General features: G+C 38.2%; 1 protein-coding gene and 1 pseudogene across 1 annotated transcript in view; both read left to right on the top strand.

The window, feature by feature from the left end:
- The window catches only part of HPSE2 (heparanase 2 (inactive)), a 439765-nt gene that overhangs the window by 157805 nt on the left and 266636 nt on the right, over positions 1-15324 (top strand). The window lies entirely within an intron of this gene.
- On the top strand, positions 9581-12602 carry LOC118718989 (annotated as a pseudogene).

Genomic DNA, 15324 nt, shown 5'->3' with positions numbered 1-15324 from the left:
GATATGAGAAGTTACTTTATATCTAGGTTACAAAAGATCATGAATTTACTCTTGCTAAGACTCTCTCTGGCCCTGTTCTTTGCTTTCTTATTATATATTTGATGCTCTGTGGAGAGACTCATGTAGAAGACCCTGAGGCCAAAGGCTCAGTTATGCTGCTTCAGGATATCTATCTATCTATCTATCTATCTATCATCTATCTATCATTTATTTAAAAGCCTAAGTGTCCATTGCAACCAAATGGACAATCAAAAAGACTGCATGGGGTGACCAGGCCAGGGGGGTCACTGAGGGGCCACCAAACGACCAAGCAGCAGGCTGTGTGGGGTGACCGAGTTGGCAGGGATGGGGGCAGTTGCAGCTGACTTGGTCAGTGGGGGAGGGAGAAAAACTTTCATTTAATGTGTCCTAATAACTGCCTTTATTGTTCTTTTTTCACCTTGTGGGTTTGGTGGAAAAGGCATGTCTCAGATTTAATAGTGCCTTAAAGACATGTTGGTATTTTATTGTTATAACCATTGTTATCAATGCTGGGAATACTGACTGATTAGAAGTCAATGAGAAGGTATTTGGGAAAATAGGTTGATGACAATTTAAATAGAGCAAACTTTTCCATTACCTAAATAGCTAATATGAAGCATGCTTTCTTTTACTCATGTAGTGCTTGCTGATCATAAGTACATTAAATCAGCATCTGTCTCCATGAGTGGATAATCCTAGCTGTATATACCATCTCTTTCCCTCAGTTCAGCTCTGTATACTCTATGTTTCACTGTTCTTTGGTCATACTTTATTTTAAATTTGTTTCCTACTTTTAATTCATATTTAGACATTTTCTTTATTCTTTCTATTCACCTTCAAACCTTCCAATTTAAAAAATCAGAACTCTTTTTTAAAAATATATTTTTATTGATTTCAGAGAGGGAGAGAGAGATAGAAACATCAATGATGAGATAGAATCATTGATTGGCTGCCTCCTGCATGCCCCCTACTGGGGATCAACCCCTCAACCTTGGCAAATGCCCTTGACTGAAATTGAACCTGGGACCTTTCAGTCCATAGGCCAATGCTTTATCCACTGAGCCAAACTGGCTAAGGCGAGCTTTTTTTTTTTTTTTTTTTTTTTTTTTTTGAGAGCAGTCATTTTATAGCTTCATACATTAATTTATGAAGATATTATTGCCAGTCAAAAGCCTGCCTTTTTGAAACTTGCTTTCTAGCAGGGAAGACAGACAAATTATAAATATTATTACTGAGTAAATATAGTATTTTAAAAGGTCATGTAGCTTAACTCCACTTCCAGGCAGATAGGGTAGATGTATTTTTCCTTATTTTTCTTGCTAAGTGCAACTAAAATCCATGGATATTATGTGCATAAAGACTCTGAAAGGTAGTGTGTTAGAAGCTGCCTTTCACTAGCAGAAAGGTATGGACAAGGAATCTGGAAGGCTGGTCAACCTTGAAGCTCTGGCAAGGATCAGAGCCATCACCCACTGTTTAGTTGAGACAAAGGTAGCTGAAGCAACTTCCACCTTTTAGTCTCATATAAATCCTTGCTGATGGGCTATCATCAAGCTATTACTGGAATTGCCTAAGGGCTATAGGTGGATCTCAAACCTGAATAAAAGAGATCGCTAAGCCAGAGCAAAGCAGAGTCCTCTCTTGGGCTTCTGCCTGGCCCACAATTCCCAAATTAATATTTTCTTGTCTAGTCTCTTTCATTTGTGTGTGGCCTCCTGTAGAGCCAGAACCCTGAACCCCACGAGGGACGTGGGGGTGAGGGGAGACACTTGCAGCCAACGTGGGACACTCTCAGTAGTGAGAAGAAGGCAGACCAGGACTCAAGGAAGGACATAGTAGTGAGTTCCCTGAGTTTTCTTTTTGTTTCACTTTTCACTTAGCACAGACATAGAGATGAAAAGGCCAGCAACCTATAAATGCCAATGAAAGCAGACCAAAAACGCCAGTTCTCTGAAGCCATAGAACCAGTAAAGGAGCAACCTAGCAACACAGAAAACTTTTACACAACAACTGCTCTATTCCAGCAAAACACCACAAAAAACAAAAACAAAAACAACAACAACAACAAAAAACCAACACAAAAAACAAAACGTGTCCTCACTCCATCATGCTACCAAAGGATAAGTGGCCAGTTTATGCTCTATACTAGGGGTGTCGAACTCAATCAGAGAAGGGGCCAAAATCTAAAATCCAGCCTAAATCGCGGGCCGAATGGTTTACTGAACAGTCATAAACTGTCATTGTGATGGAAACGCAGCGGAGTGCAGTGATGACAGCTTGGTGCGGGCCACATTGCAAGGCCTGGCGGGACAGATTTGGCCCGCGGGCCTTGTGTTTGACACATGTGCTCTATACCTATAAAGCTCTAGGGTTGTTCCCCAATACCCTTGTCAGAATGATGTCAGATAAATACACTAGAGAACCTGAACTTGCCAATGAGGTGCTCCTTTCCTCTTTTACTGTGATGTCAGTGAAGACTACTGGGAGCTGAAATGTCCACCAAGCAATGACAAAGAGATGCCCTTAGGTATCAGTGGAGGCTGAATGGGTAACATGGGCTTTTATTTCCAGCTGGCAGTACTAAAGCAGGGCCCTAATATCCTGAAAGAGAATAGTAAAAAAAAAAAAAAAAAAAAAAAAAAGCAAGTCAGTTAAAAGGGAAGGTTTAAAGAAGACTCAGAATCTCATAACAAAATATGGACATGTCCAGCTTTCAATAGAAAATTGCTTGTCCTACCAAGAGCCAGATCTTGAATGAAAAAAGACAATCAATAGATGCTATCATAGTTTTTAAAATTTATTATGCACTAGAGGACCGGTGCATGAAATTCGTGCACTCGGGGACGATGGGGGTGGTGTCCCTCAGTCTGACCTGTGCCCTCTTGCAGTCAGGGAGCCCTCAGGGAATGTCTGACAGTCGGACATCCTTAGCACTGCAGTGGAGGTGGGAGAGGCTCCTACCACCACCACTGCTGTGCTCATCAGCCATGAGCCCGACTTCTGGCTGAGCAGTGCTCCCCTGTGGGAGTGCACTGACCACCAGGGGGCAGCTCCTGTGTTGAGCATATGCACCCTGGTGGTCAGTGCACATCATAGTGACCAGTCATTCTGCTGTTTGGTCAATTTGCATATTACCCTTTTATTATATAGGATTGGTTTATGGTTGTTAGACAATCATATACTTTACATAGTGTTCCCCTAGATATTTTCAGTACGTAGTTATCACATTATTGACTACATTTCCTATGCTTTACTTATTTCATGTGACTATTTTCTAATTATCAATTTGTGTTTCTTATTGCCGTCACCACTTTTACCCAGTACCCCAAACCCATCTCCCTTTTGGCAATCACCAGTTCTCTCTCTGTATCTATTAGTCTGTTTTAGTTTTGTTCATTTATTTTGTTCTTTAGGTTCTATATGTAAGTGAAATAATATAGTGTTTGTATTTCTCTGACTAGCTTATTTCACTGAACATAATACCCTCCAGGTCCATCCATGCTATCTCAAATGGTAAGATTTTATTCTTTTTTGTTGTTGTTTGTTAATCCTCACCTGAAGATTTTTTTTTTCATCAATTTCTAGAGAGAGTGGAAGTGAGGGGTAGAGACAGAGAGAGAAACATTAATGTGAGAGAGAGAGACATCAATTGATTGCCTCCTGCACGCACACCCTAATCTGGGCCAGGGATCGAGCCTGCAACTGAGGTACATGTCTTTGACTAAAATCAAACCCATGACCAACAGTCTAAGGGCAAATGCTGCAACCTCTGAGCAAAACTGGCTAGGGCAATATTTCATTATTTTTTATGGCTGAGTAATATTCCACTGTGTAAATGTACCATGGCTACTTTTTTATCCACTCATCTGTTGATGGGCACTTGAGTTGCTTCTATAGTCATAGTATGTTTAATTGAAACTGACATTAACTATTATAAATAACACTGCACTGAACATAGGGGTGCATATATACTTTCAAATTAGTATTTATTTATTTATTTATTTATTTATTTATTTATTTATTTATTTAGATAAATCCCCAGGAGTGGAATCATTGGTTCATAAGGAAGGTCCATTCTTAATCTTTTGAGGAAACTCTACTGTTTTCTGTAGTGGCTGCACCAATCTTCATTCCCACCAACAGTGTCCTTTAGGTTCCTAAAGGACATCCTTACTAACACTTGTCCTTTGTGGATTTACTGATGATAATGATTCTGTCAGGTATGAGGTGATACCTCATTGTGGTTTTAATTTGCATTTCTCTGACAATTAGTGATGTTGAGCATCTTTTCATATGTTTATTGGCCTTATGTATATTATCTTTGGGGAAGTGTCTATTCAGATCTTTTACCCATTTAAAAAAACTCTTTATTTTTCAGATTATTATAGATGCTCCTCTTTTTCCTTTCATAGTTCCCCTCCACTTGATTCCCACCCTATTCCAGGCCTCCTCCCCCCGCCCCCCCCAACACTGACCTTGTCCATTGGTGTAAGCTCTTTGTCTAATCTCTTCCCACACCCCCCACAACTCCTTACCCCCAAAAATTGTCAGTCAGTTCCCTTTCCATGCCTCTGATTCTATTACATTCACCAGTCTGTTTTGTTCATCAGGTTTTTTATTCATTTGATTTTTAGGTTCACTTGTTGATAGATATGTATTTGTTGTCACTTTTTTTGTTCATAATCTTTTTTTTTTTTTTACCTTTTTCTTTTTCTTCCTCTTAGAGAATACCCTTCAGCATTTCATATAATACTGGTTTGGTGGTAATGAACTCCTTTAGTTTTTTCTTGTCTGCGAAGCTCTTTATCTGGCCTTCTGCCTATTTTTTAATTGGGGATGGTTTGTTTTTGGTGTTGAGTAGCATCAGTTCTTTATAAATTTTGGATATTAACCTCTTATCAGAGGTATCATTGGCAAATATATTGTCATATTCATTAGGTTTTCTCTTTGTTTTGTTGGTACAGATCACATATCTGACAAAATGAAATATACAGTCATCTCTCTGTATCTGTGGTTTCTCTTCTACAGATTCAACCAAGTGTGGATCAAAAAGATTCTAGAAAAAAAAATTCGGAAACTTTAATTTGCCACTCACTGAGCACTATGTGAATCCATACAAGTAAAGTGATGTGTAGCCATAATTGCTGTAGCCTATATGCAAATACTATCTATATATATATAAAAGCCCAGTGACCGGAACGGCAGAACAAATAGAACGACCAAAACGACTGGTGACTATGATGCACACTGTAGCAGCCAACCAACCTGATCCGGCCCCCACTTGGTCCCAACACCCTGATCAGGGGCGAGGTTGGCTGCCAACCACCTGTGGCCCCTATCCCCAACAGGTCCCTAACACCCTGATTGGGGGTGGAGCCATTTGGCCAACTTCCTGTGGCCTCTTGCCCCGACCAGCCTGGTCTTAACTGGCCCTGATTGGGGCGGGGCCAGCCACACCCTATTCGTGCATGAATTCATGCATCAAGCCTCTAGTTTTATATAAAGGATTGAGCATTCTTGGATTTTGGTATCCACAGGGAATCAATTCCCTTTGGATACTGAAGAATGGTTGTATACAAAGAACTCTCAAAACTGAATAATAAAACTCAAACAATCTAAGCCCAGTTAGAAAATTAACCAAAAAAACATGACTGGTACTTCATATGAAGAGGATATGCAGATGGCAAATCACTGTATGAAAAGATGTTCAATGCCATTAATAGTGGGGAAATACAAATTGAAATTACAATGAGGCACTATTACACACCTGTCAGATGAATGATTCCATTTATGTAACACTAGAGGCCCAGTGCATGAATTTGTGCACTGGTGGGGTCCCTTGGCCTGGCCTGTGGGAATCAGCCAAAACTGGCAGTCCTATATCCCCTGAGGGATGTAGTAGTGCATCAGTGACAAGCATCTGGGAAGGAACGTGGGCCGGGCACTGCACCATTCCTACTCATCCTGGCCCTGCTGTGTCTGCCGCCATCACTGCTCAGTAGGCTCAGTGCCACTCCACTGTGGTTTCCACATACCCTTCCTAGGGTAAGACTGGCATATCCATGACTGAGAAGTAGTACCCGTCTAGTCCCAGTCTGGATGGGGGAGGGGTCTACAGGGGGAATGTCTGCGGGAGACAATTGCTCCGCCACCGCAGTGTTCACCAGCTATGAGCATGGCATCTGGCACCTGTTGGTCAGCTGAGCAACACTCCCTCTGTGGGAGCACACTGACCACCAGGAGGCAGCTCCTACATTGAGCATCTGCCCCTGGTTGTCAGTGTGTGTCACAGCTACCAGTCAACTTGTTGAGCAGTCAAATGGTCAACTGCTCACTTAGGCTTTTATATATATAGATTCTTGAAGTTATAAAATCACAGAAACAGAGAACAGATTAGTGGTTGCCATGGATAAAATTGGAAGAGAGGGAAATAGCAAAGAAGGATAATGTGAAGGATCCTTGTAATGATAAAAATGTTTTGTAACTTGACTATATCGATGTCCATATCCTACTTGTGATATTATATTTAGTTTCAAAAGATGTTACCTTTGGAGGAAACTGTGTAAAGGGTACATGTGATCTCTTTGTATTATTTCTCTACACTGCACATGAATCTACAATGATCTCAATGAAAATTTTAATTAAAACTAATTAATGCTATAGAAAAGAAAGTAGAGCAGTGTAAAGGGATTTGGGGACTCTAAATTTGTAGGTAGGATATATCATTTTAGAGTAGACATAGTATATTTAATTGAAACTAACACTTAAACAATGATTTGAAGAGGTCAGGGAGTTAACCATGTGCTTATCTAAGAGAAAAATCAGTCAGCTAGAGGAGCAGCCAGTGTAATCAGTAGCTTGACTGTAGAACTTAAACAGTTAGCTGCTTACATATTATCAGACCCTAGAATCTGAGTTTCCTGAAGACAAAGTCATATCTTATTTATAATTTGCATCTATATTTTCAGTGCTTATCCAGGCACATAGACATAGAGTTAAGTTCCTAATTCTGTTCATAAATTCAACCTTGTTTTGCATTATATTGACCCAACTCTCCCACTCTTCTTCCTAGTGTAATATGCTAAATGTCCGACTGATCTGTCGACCAGCTTGACTAGTCGTTATGATGTGTACTGACCACCAGGGGATAGATGCTCCAACTGGCAGGTTAGCTTGCTGCTGGGATTTGGACCATCAGGACTGGATGAGAGGGCTGGACATGCCCTGGAACCCTCTCGCAGTCCCTTTCCAGCCTCAGCCTCCCTGGCCATCCAGCTCCCATCAGCCACATCAGGACTAGGCAAGATGGCCCTGATTGGCCCTGGTCAGCAGCCAGGCTGAGGGACCCTACCTGTGCATGAATTCATGCACCAGGCCTCTAGTTTGTAATATAACAAGTATGATTACAACGTATCCTTGTTGTACAGGCATATTCCATCATCAGAAATAATGTTACACTTTGTCAATCATGGATGCACTAACAGCCCTGAGGAGGGGGCAAACCATTTCTGTTCCCTTTAGTTTTCCTTATATTTCATACAATATGATTCAGATAGGTGTTTCGTCTTTCATCTGTTCTCCATTGTTCCCCCTTTTTCCTTCCTGTTCCCTTCTCATAGTTTGTTAGTTTCATGTTATTGCCATGTTTGTGCACAATGATTGTGAAATCCTCTTCTTTTCTGTTCATTCATCCTGTTTTTTAGAATGGAATACCCCTAAAGTGAAGGCAAATACATCTCTTTTGCTTAGCCTGATTGTAGCTTACCTTCAATTTATTAGGCTCTTGGACACCCCACTTTTCACTAGGAAGTAAGGATGAATTACAAAGAATCAGAATACCCTATCTTGTCAAGTCTGATAATCATAATAGTTGAGCACTTTTTATGAGCACAAACTATATATTAAGTCCTGTGCTGTAAACATGATATACATTATCTCTATTACTTCTCAACTACTCTATAAGGAAGATAGTATTGTTTGCTCATGTACTGATGAGGAAATGAGATCTAGAGAGACTGAATGGCTTGTTCAGAATAACAGGATCAATGGTAGAGCTGGGACTTGAATCCTTGTCTTTATATCAAAATCAAATATAATAAATCAAATTATATCAAATAAGACATTATCTAGACATTATCAGTTTGGATTCATAGTTGAAACTACATAACTAGTCTAGCTAGTTTAAGCATAAATTAAAGGATATTAGGTAGTTCACAGAATCTCTAAGAATGCCATAGAGGTCCTGGATTTAGGGCTTTCCTTACAGCTGATTACTTGTATCTAGCACACAAATCTTTCTCCCCAAATTGTCACATACTAATTTATAGTTATTAACCCTTAACTTAAAAGAGGAGCATAAGGATAGATGACAGAACATCATGGAAATTATTCCCTTAATAAAATTCTCCTGCAACCATGGGAGGAGGTCTGTGATTGCACTGATTTTAGAACATTTCCTCACAGGATTCTGGATCCCACTGCTAGAGAACAGACTTTGAAAAGACAAGGTTGTGCTGATAAGTGATGTCACAGTTGGGCAAGAGAGCATGTGCTAATGAACCATGCAAAGCCCAGTCACTAAAGTTGGGGTTTTACACATGTGTTTTTATGGATCTTTATTTACCATGAACATTTAGATGGTAATTGGAGCACAAATTGTCTGTTAAAATAGTTATTTCAGCTTTCCCCTGACCATTGTAATCTTTTGGTAATCCCTCTTTTGGCCCTCTCCAGCTGTCTGCCCTTTATGCAGAGAGGGGCCAGCTTCCCCTTTACTGCTGTGAGTGGAGGCTGAGCCTTAATGTGTGGCCACTTACATAGCTTCTCAGCTTTCTAGTAAAAAAAAAAAAAAAAAGAGGCTGATCACTTTATATGGTAACTGGCTTCTCCAAAGTGGAGAGCAACTCTGTTCACTCCCAGAGCAGATGTTCACATTGATGAAAATGACATAAATAATAGCATTTTTCAGTTACTGAGTACTCAATATATATACAAGGACCCGTACTAAATACTCTATTTGCCTTGGCCCATTTAATTCTCACAATAAGCACAAAGGTAGGTTCTATTACTATAATCCGTTTATAAATGAAGTTAATTGAGAATCAGAGAGGAAAAAAATTTGTGCCGAAGGTTACCCAGTTTGAGCACCTAGTGGACACAAGTGTGTAGGAGTATAGAGTCTGTACACTTAACTATCATGCCAGACTGCCTCCCTTGACTAGAATTCTTGTGTGTTGACTTTGAGGCAATGTCATCCAAATATTCTCCTGACAGCTGGATGAAGCTGCTTGCAGCAGGAAAGGCAAATTCTCTTGAGAAGCGGATGAACACTGTACTCCAGAGAACTCTGCTGTATGCCTGAATTGCTTGTGCCCTTGGGGCTCAAAGAAAAGACTGATTATTTAAGTTGAGAATTTACTTGATTCAAGACAAAATTCTTATGCATAGAGTTTTCACTATATTTAGTTATCCATTTTTTTATGGGAAGTTTAATTCAATTATATGAAATGTTAGTAAAAGATGTTCTGGAACTTAGAATGAAACATACAACCCAAGGGATATGGGTAAGTCATTAAAAATAAAATGTCTGACTGTGAGGGCTGTTAAACACTGAGTCATTGTGTAATGTCTTGAAAATCCTGAGAACCAGCTACATTTCTGCCTCCAAGAGATGGTTTAGGTGTGAGATTCTCAGCAGAAGACATCAGGTTTCCTTGTGATTCTTATTCTTCATAAATTTAACTTAAACTACTGTGTCAGTTTAGGTCCTCTGAGAAGCAGACACCAAGATAGGAATTAGACATGCACGAGTTTTATTTGGAGAAATACCCATTAAGGGTAAAGAGGAAAGGATCAAGAGTAGGCAGGGGGAGCCTTCAGAGAGTTATGCAGGTCTGACAGTTGTGAAAGGTGCAGAAGGAAAGAAAATTGGGCAGGAAGAGCTTCAGTCCACAAAGCAGTTCTGAGAAGGTCTTGGCCAGGCTGATGGGAGTTTTTAGGAAAACATTCCCCATTAAATAAATTTGTGTTAGGGGGTTTGGACTAGCTCTTTCACCTTCTGTACTTAGTCATTGCCTGGGAGCAGCATGTGGGTCAGAGGGTAAAGGGTAGGGTGGGGAGCATGACCTCAGAGTGAACACTGCAGTAGATCTAAAAGTACAACAGCTGGAGGCTGTCAGACAGCTAGCTGTGCTTCAAGCAGCAGATTCTCTTGAAAGGATGAGAGCTGAGTGGACCATATCCATGTCTGCTACAGTTACATACATTTGCATTTCTAAACTGGGGTATTTTCCTAAAATTTACTGCTAGTGTCAAATGAACCAAGAAGTTGAGTAATTTTCCCTAAAAATATATCCCCTAGCATCAAAATGCATTGTCTAATAAAACTCCTTCCTCCTCTTCTTTCTATACACCATATCTGTGGCCTTTTATTTTTACTTTATTTTTGGAATTTGCTATAGCTTTGCCATTTTGGTATCTAATATTTTTTTTAAATGCTTCAAATTTATGTTCTGATGTGCTTACGAAGAATACTTTTGTACTTTTCATTTTTACTTTTCCATAAATGTTAATTAATCTAAAATGATAATCCTGTCTCTTGAATATATTTAAAATATATTCTTTCCATTTCCCTGTGCTATTAGATTAGGGCAATTCTCTCATCCTTACTTCCTTTGATTATTTTAGTAGCTTTCCATCTGTTCTCTTTGCCTCTGTCTTGTTGGTGTTTGATTCACCTTCTGTACAGTATAATACAAAACACAAATGTGACCTGCCTTTAGAGGAGGGAAACCCCAAGCTCCTGCTTACTAATCTTTTCTCCTTCAATTTTTCTCCATGTGCTCTCTCTTCTAGTACTATGGAACCAATCATAGTTCTGTTTATTGCCTGCCTGTGTATATACACCTTTCTTTGTCTAAACTGTACTTTTTTGTATCCACTTGACACACTGCTACTAAATATCTAGTCAGGTATCATATTCTCTTTGAAGCTTTTCTGGATTTCTGTTCAGAACTAACCCTTCATCTGCAATTGGAAGCTCCATGTTTTGTATTATAATTATTTGTACCCTTTCCATAATGGGCCAGGTTGTGTTTTATTTATATTTATAATCCTTGCCCCTAGCACAGTGGTTGTTGGCCCATGAAAGGTGCTCAATAAATATTGGTGAACTGAACCAAAATTGAGTGACACTCCTTGTATTGCCCACAATGTCTATCACAGAGTCTCCTTGAACAAATATTTGTGAAATAGTATGTAAATGAATATATATTTAAAGAACATTAAGAAAACTCAATTTCAGTATTCATTAAAAGGACTTATTGATGCTATTTACATCTTACTGATTTTCATTATTTGAGAGCAGTTGCCTTACTTGTCTTCTTATGTGTATCAGATATATTTATATAAAATGATGATGCAATGGGCAAGATTTGAGGGTTTGAGTTACCTGGCAAGCATGGCCTGACATATCATATTCATTTTCATATAACTTGTACTTGGATAATTATATTGGGTTATATCTTCCAGAATAATGTCATTAGTGATGTATGGCTGCTCTTCATTAAAATTCCTGGTAGGTTTTGTCACTAAAAAGAGGAACAAAAAAGAAATTAAACTTTATTGCTAGATGCCTACCAGATGCCCTCTTTTACAAGTATTGCTACATATTTATTTTTGGTTTCATTTATCATTTCACTTATTCACTCATTCATTTATCTTTTAGTTTATAGTGATAGGTAAAAACAATCCACAAGGAAAGAAAGTAAAGAGCAGATGCCAATTATTGAGTGCTCATTCAGGTGACATAATCTCAGAACAGCTCTATGAGGTAGTAGAAAATATTAGATTCTTTTAAAATATGAATAATTTGATATTCAGAGATGTTAACTAGTGGAAATCGGATTTGAAGGTAGGAGTTAGTGCTCTGGAATAGCTCTATTTCAAGATTTATTTCAGAATTATTCCCATCTAAACCCCTGAAGATTTCTTCTGTAACTTATATTGCTGAGTTGTTTTCCACTCAATCTAGGAATCTGATGATACCAACTTCCATAAGAGATGGCATACAGAATTAAGTTCTGAATCACTGTCATATTTATTGAATATCTACTATATAGTTAGAATTTTACTGATTCGTTCTTAATTTGCCTATAAGAATTATTTCTATTGAAAATGCTAATGGTTCTTTCTCAAATCCAACCAGCTAAAAGTGAATTGTGGTGGTGGGAAGGATGCATTTAAACAGACCATGATGAAATTGGGATCTGTATTTGTGTACATTTATAAATGGCTTCCTCCAAGCATGAGGGATGAATTTCATTTGGAAGCATGTTTTGAGTTCTCTGAGTAGACATCATTAGCAAAGCTTACCCTCTTGAGTTAAAAACACATATGGACAGAAATTATCACTGAAATTAAGTGGTGGCGGACATGTCCAAGGATTAATATAGGGATTTGATCCCTTTATGAATCTTGTGATAGATGAATGTGTGGAGATGGCAAATACTGGGCAACAGAACAATAATAGAATGGTGATAATACGAGGAAATAATATAATTATATTAGAAGCCTTGGAATGAGTTTAAAGAATGGCTGTGTTTACCAGAGAAATCAACTGCATCCACATGTCTCCTCTCCACAGCACCTGTTTTACAATATGAAAATTTGGTCATGTATATGTTCATACTGAACATACTGAACTTTTTGTTAAATAAACTTTTGGTGTAGAAAAAAAAAGCCTCATCTTTTTCTATATTCCCCACCAAAACAATAAGAATAAAAAAACCTGGCACAATCTGACATAGTTGCCAACTGCCCATGTGAGACCTATATTTTGCTTTTAATAAAGACAGGTATAGCCCAAGAGGAACTCCAGTCAGACCTATAGCAGCCTCATTTCCTCCTAGTAGGAGGCCTAGTGAAGATAGATGCTCTACAGCCCTGCTAATGTGGAAAGGGTTGACTGAGATGGGGAGTACGGGTGAGCCCAGTGTAAAGGCAAGGTCCAGGCCTATGTGTTAAGGCTAATCAGAATAGATGATCTGATTATCTCCCAGAATATAAACACTTCCAAAAGTTAATGATTCTATTTATGTTGAAAGAAATCAAGAAACAAACTTGGTTATGTTATTTGGAATAAATCTGTGCAGATGGTAAGCAGAGCCAGAAACTATTTGAAGTTTTCGTGACAAGTTAGGGCATACATGAATATGTTAACTTTTCCTTTTTGAAAGCGCTTGATTTTATCAGCTTGTTTACCTATCTGTCATAATAGAGCATAAAACTAAGAAGTGTTTGCATAGACTGATATCTGAGAAACATGTTCCTGGTAGCTGAGAAGCAGCAAGAAAGGCATATATCAGTTTTCTGCTCTTTATTAAATGCAGTAATAAACTAGTTCTTCAAAAATCACCTAACTGGGTGTCAAATAGAGTGTGCCAGTGGGCAGATTTACAGCAAGAGGTAGACATTGTCTATGTAACAAATTGCTCTCTTGCATCAGTATTTCATGCCCTGTGTAGATAAATCAAAAGCAATTTGTCACATTCTCAAAACTCACTCCCATTAAGTTGTTAAACAAAGCAAGTAATTGTTACAGAATTTTCTTTTTTTAATCTTCAAGTAAAGGACACCATTTAGGTCTCTGACAAACCTGGCTGTTTATTGCAGCCCGAACAGAACTGGTTAAGTCTTATTCTGCCTTCCAAGAGGGAGCTAAAAGTAATTGCAAAATATTTTTTCCCCCTTGGCTCTGTGCGTAGATTTAAAATTAAATTGGTTCTGGTTAGTAAGCTAGAACAGGGCAACTAAATTGAATTTTCTGAGGAATGTTGTGAATCCTATGTGAAAAAAACCTACACCATACGAAGTTTGTGTGTTTCCTGCTACTCTACTCTCTCTTGTCTATTATAATCTTTCATACTTTCCTCCCTGTTGGTAAGGCCAGCCTCTGTTGTATCTCATTTGGAGTTTTATATGCATTTTTTCCTGTGACTATTTCTCTGGAAATTTCAGACCTTCTTTGTAGTTAACTTTTCCAAACACTCTTCCTCTCACAAGTGCAAGTTACTCTCTTTCTTTTCTTCTCACACACCCTTTTCATAGAATGAGATTACTGTTAGCATTTTATGGAGTTTGCACAAAGGAAAAGCAAAAACAAGAAGACCAGAGACTGGGGCATGTGAAGTGTTAGTCTGTTGGTTATGTTTTTAAATCATGATCACAGATTTTAGTTCTAACTCTGACATTCTAGAGAAGATTCTAGAATTATCCCCTTAGAATTAAGCCTTTCCCTGCTTCTCATTTAAAAAAGTATTTTAACATTTATTTTCTTGCTGTAAAACTAATGCTTGCTCATTGTAGAAAATATTAAAAATTTTAGAGGTGTATAAAGAAAAATATAAAAATTGTTTCAAAGCTTAGTGAGGTATATAGAAGTATGTAGGAGAAAAAAATGTTATCATCAAAAGGTAAAAATAATGATAACATATTTTCTTCCATATTTTTAGTGCATAAAATTCCTGTATTGTTGAGATTATATTGTGTATACACTTTTGAATTTTTTTTTAAATCTTGGGAAGTTTTAGAATGTATTTTTTTTTTTTAATTGATCTTTGCTATAGGGGCCTGGCCTTGGGGTATGGTCTATAGCATAGCTCTCTTCCATTATTCTTTAAATGTTTAGGTAGCAGAGCATCTGAAATATAATAAAATTAGCTTTAGTTTGATGGAAGATGGATGTCCATCTTCTAAGCTCTTCTCCCTTTGCCCTTGACTGTAGAGGGCAGTATCTTAGTGCTGCCACAGCTCAGATTTCTCAGCTTCCATTAGGTTGATTTCTTAATAAACATTCATTCTCTATGTAAGAAGATCAGACACAGATCTGATGTTATAGCAAGTTACTACGTAAATGTGTCTGGCCTGGATTAAGAAGTGTTTGCTTCTTGGCCTTTAGGCAACATATTGGAGCAATCTTAATTTTTATTTTATGTTTTCTTCTCAGAAGATTAAGGCTTCAACTGACGCTAAGTTGTGTGGGTTTGAGAAATTATAGTGCTTTCTGTTTTGTTTTGCCTTTTATTTTTGTTGAATAGCTCTAGGCCTCATAATGCTTAAGTACTCCATTTTCACCTACTAAAATTTCACTTCTCTCACTGATCTTATGAGAAACAAACAAACAAACAAAATTAACTGCTTACTTTATTCCCTTCAATTATTTGTGGATTTGAAGTTCCACCAGTCATTAAGTATGGTACTTCGCTCACTTTATTAAGGAAGCACCCCTTCTTTTTAATTTCTTAA

This window comes from Pipistrellus kuhlii, unplaced genomic scaffold, assembly GCF_014108245.1.
Source record: "Pipistrellus kuhlii isolate mPipKuh1 unplaced genomic scaffold, mPipKuh1.p scaffold_m20_p_15, whole genome shotgun sequence".
Classification (NCBI taxonomy): domain Eukaryota; kingdom Metazoa; phylum Chordata; class Mammalia; order Chiroptera; family Vespertilionidae; genus Pipistrellus; species Pipistrellus kuhlii.
This window is presented reverse-complemented; position numbering and strand designations above follow the sequence as displayed.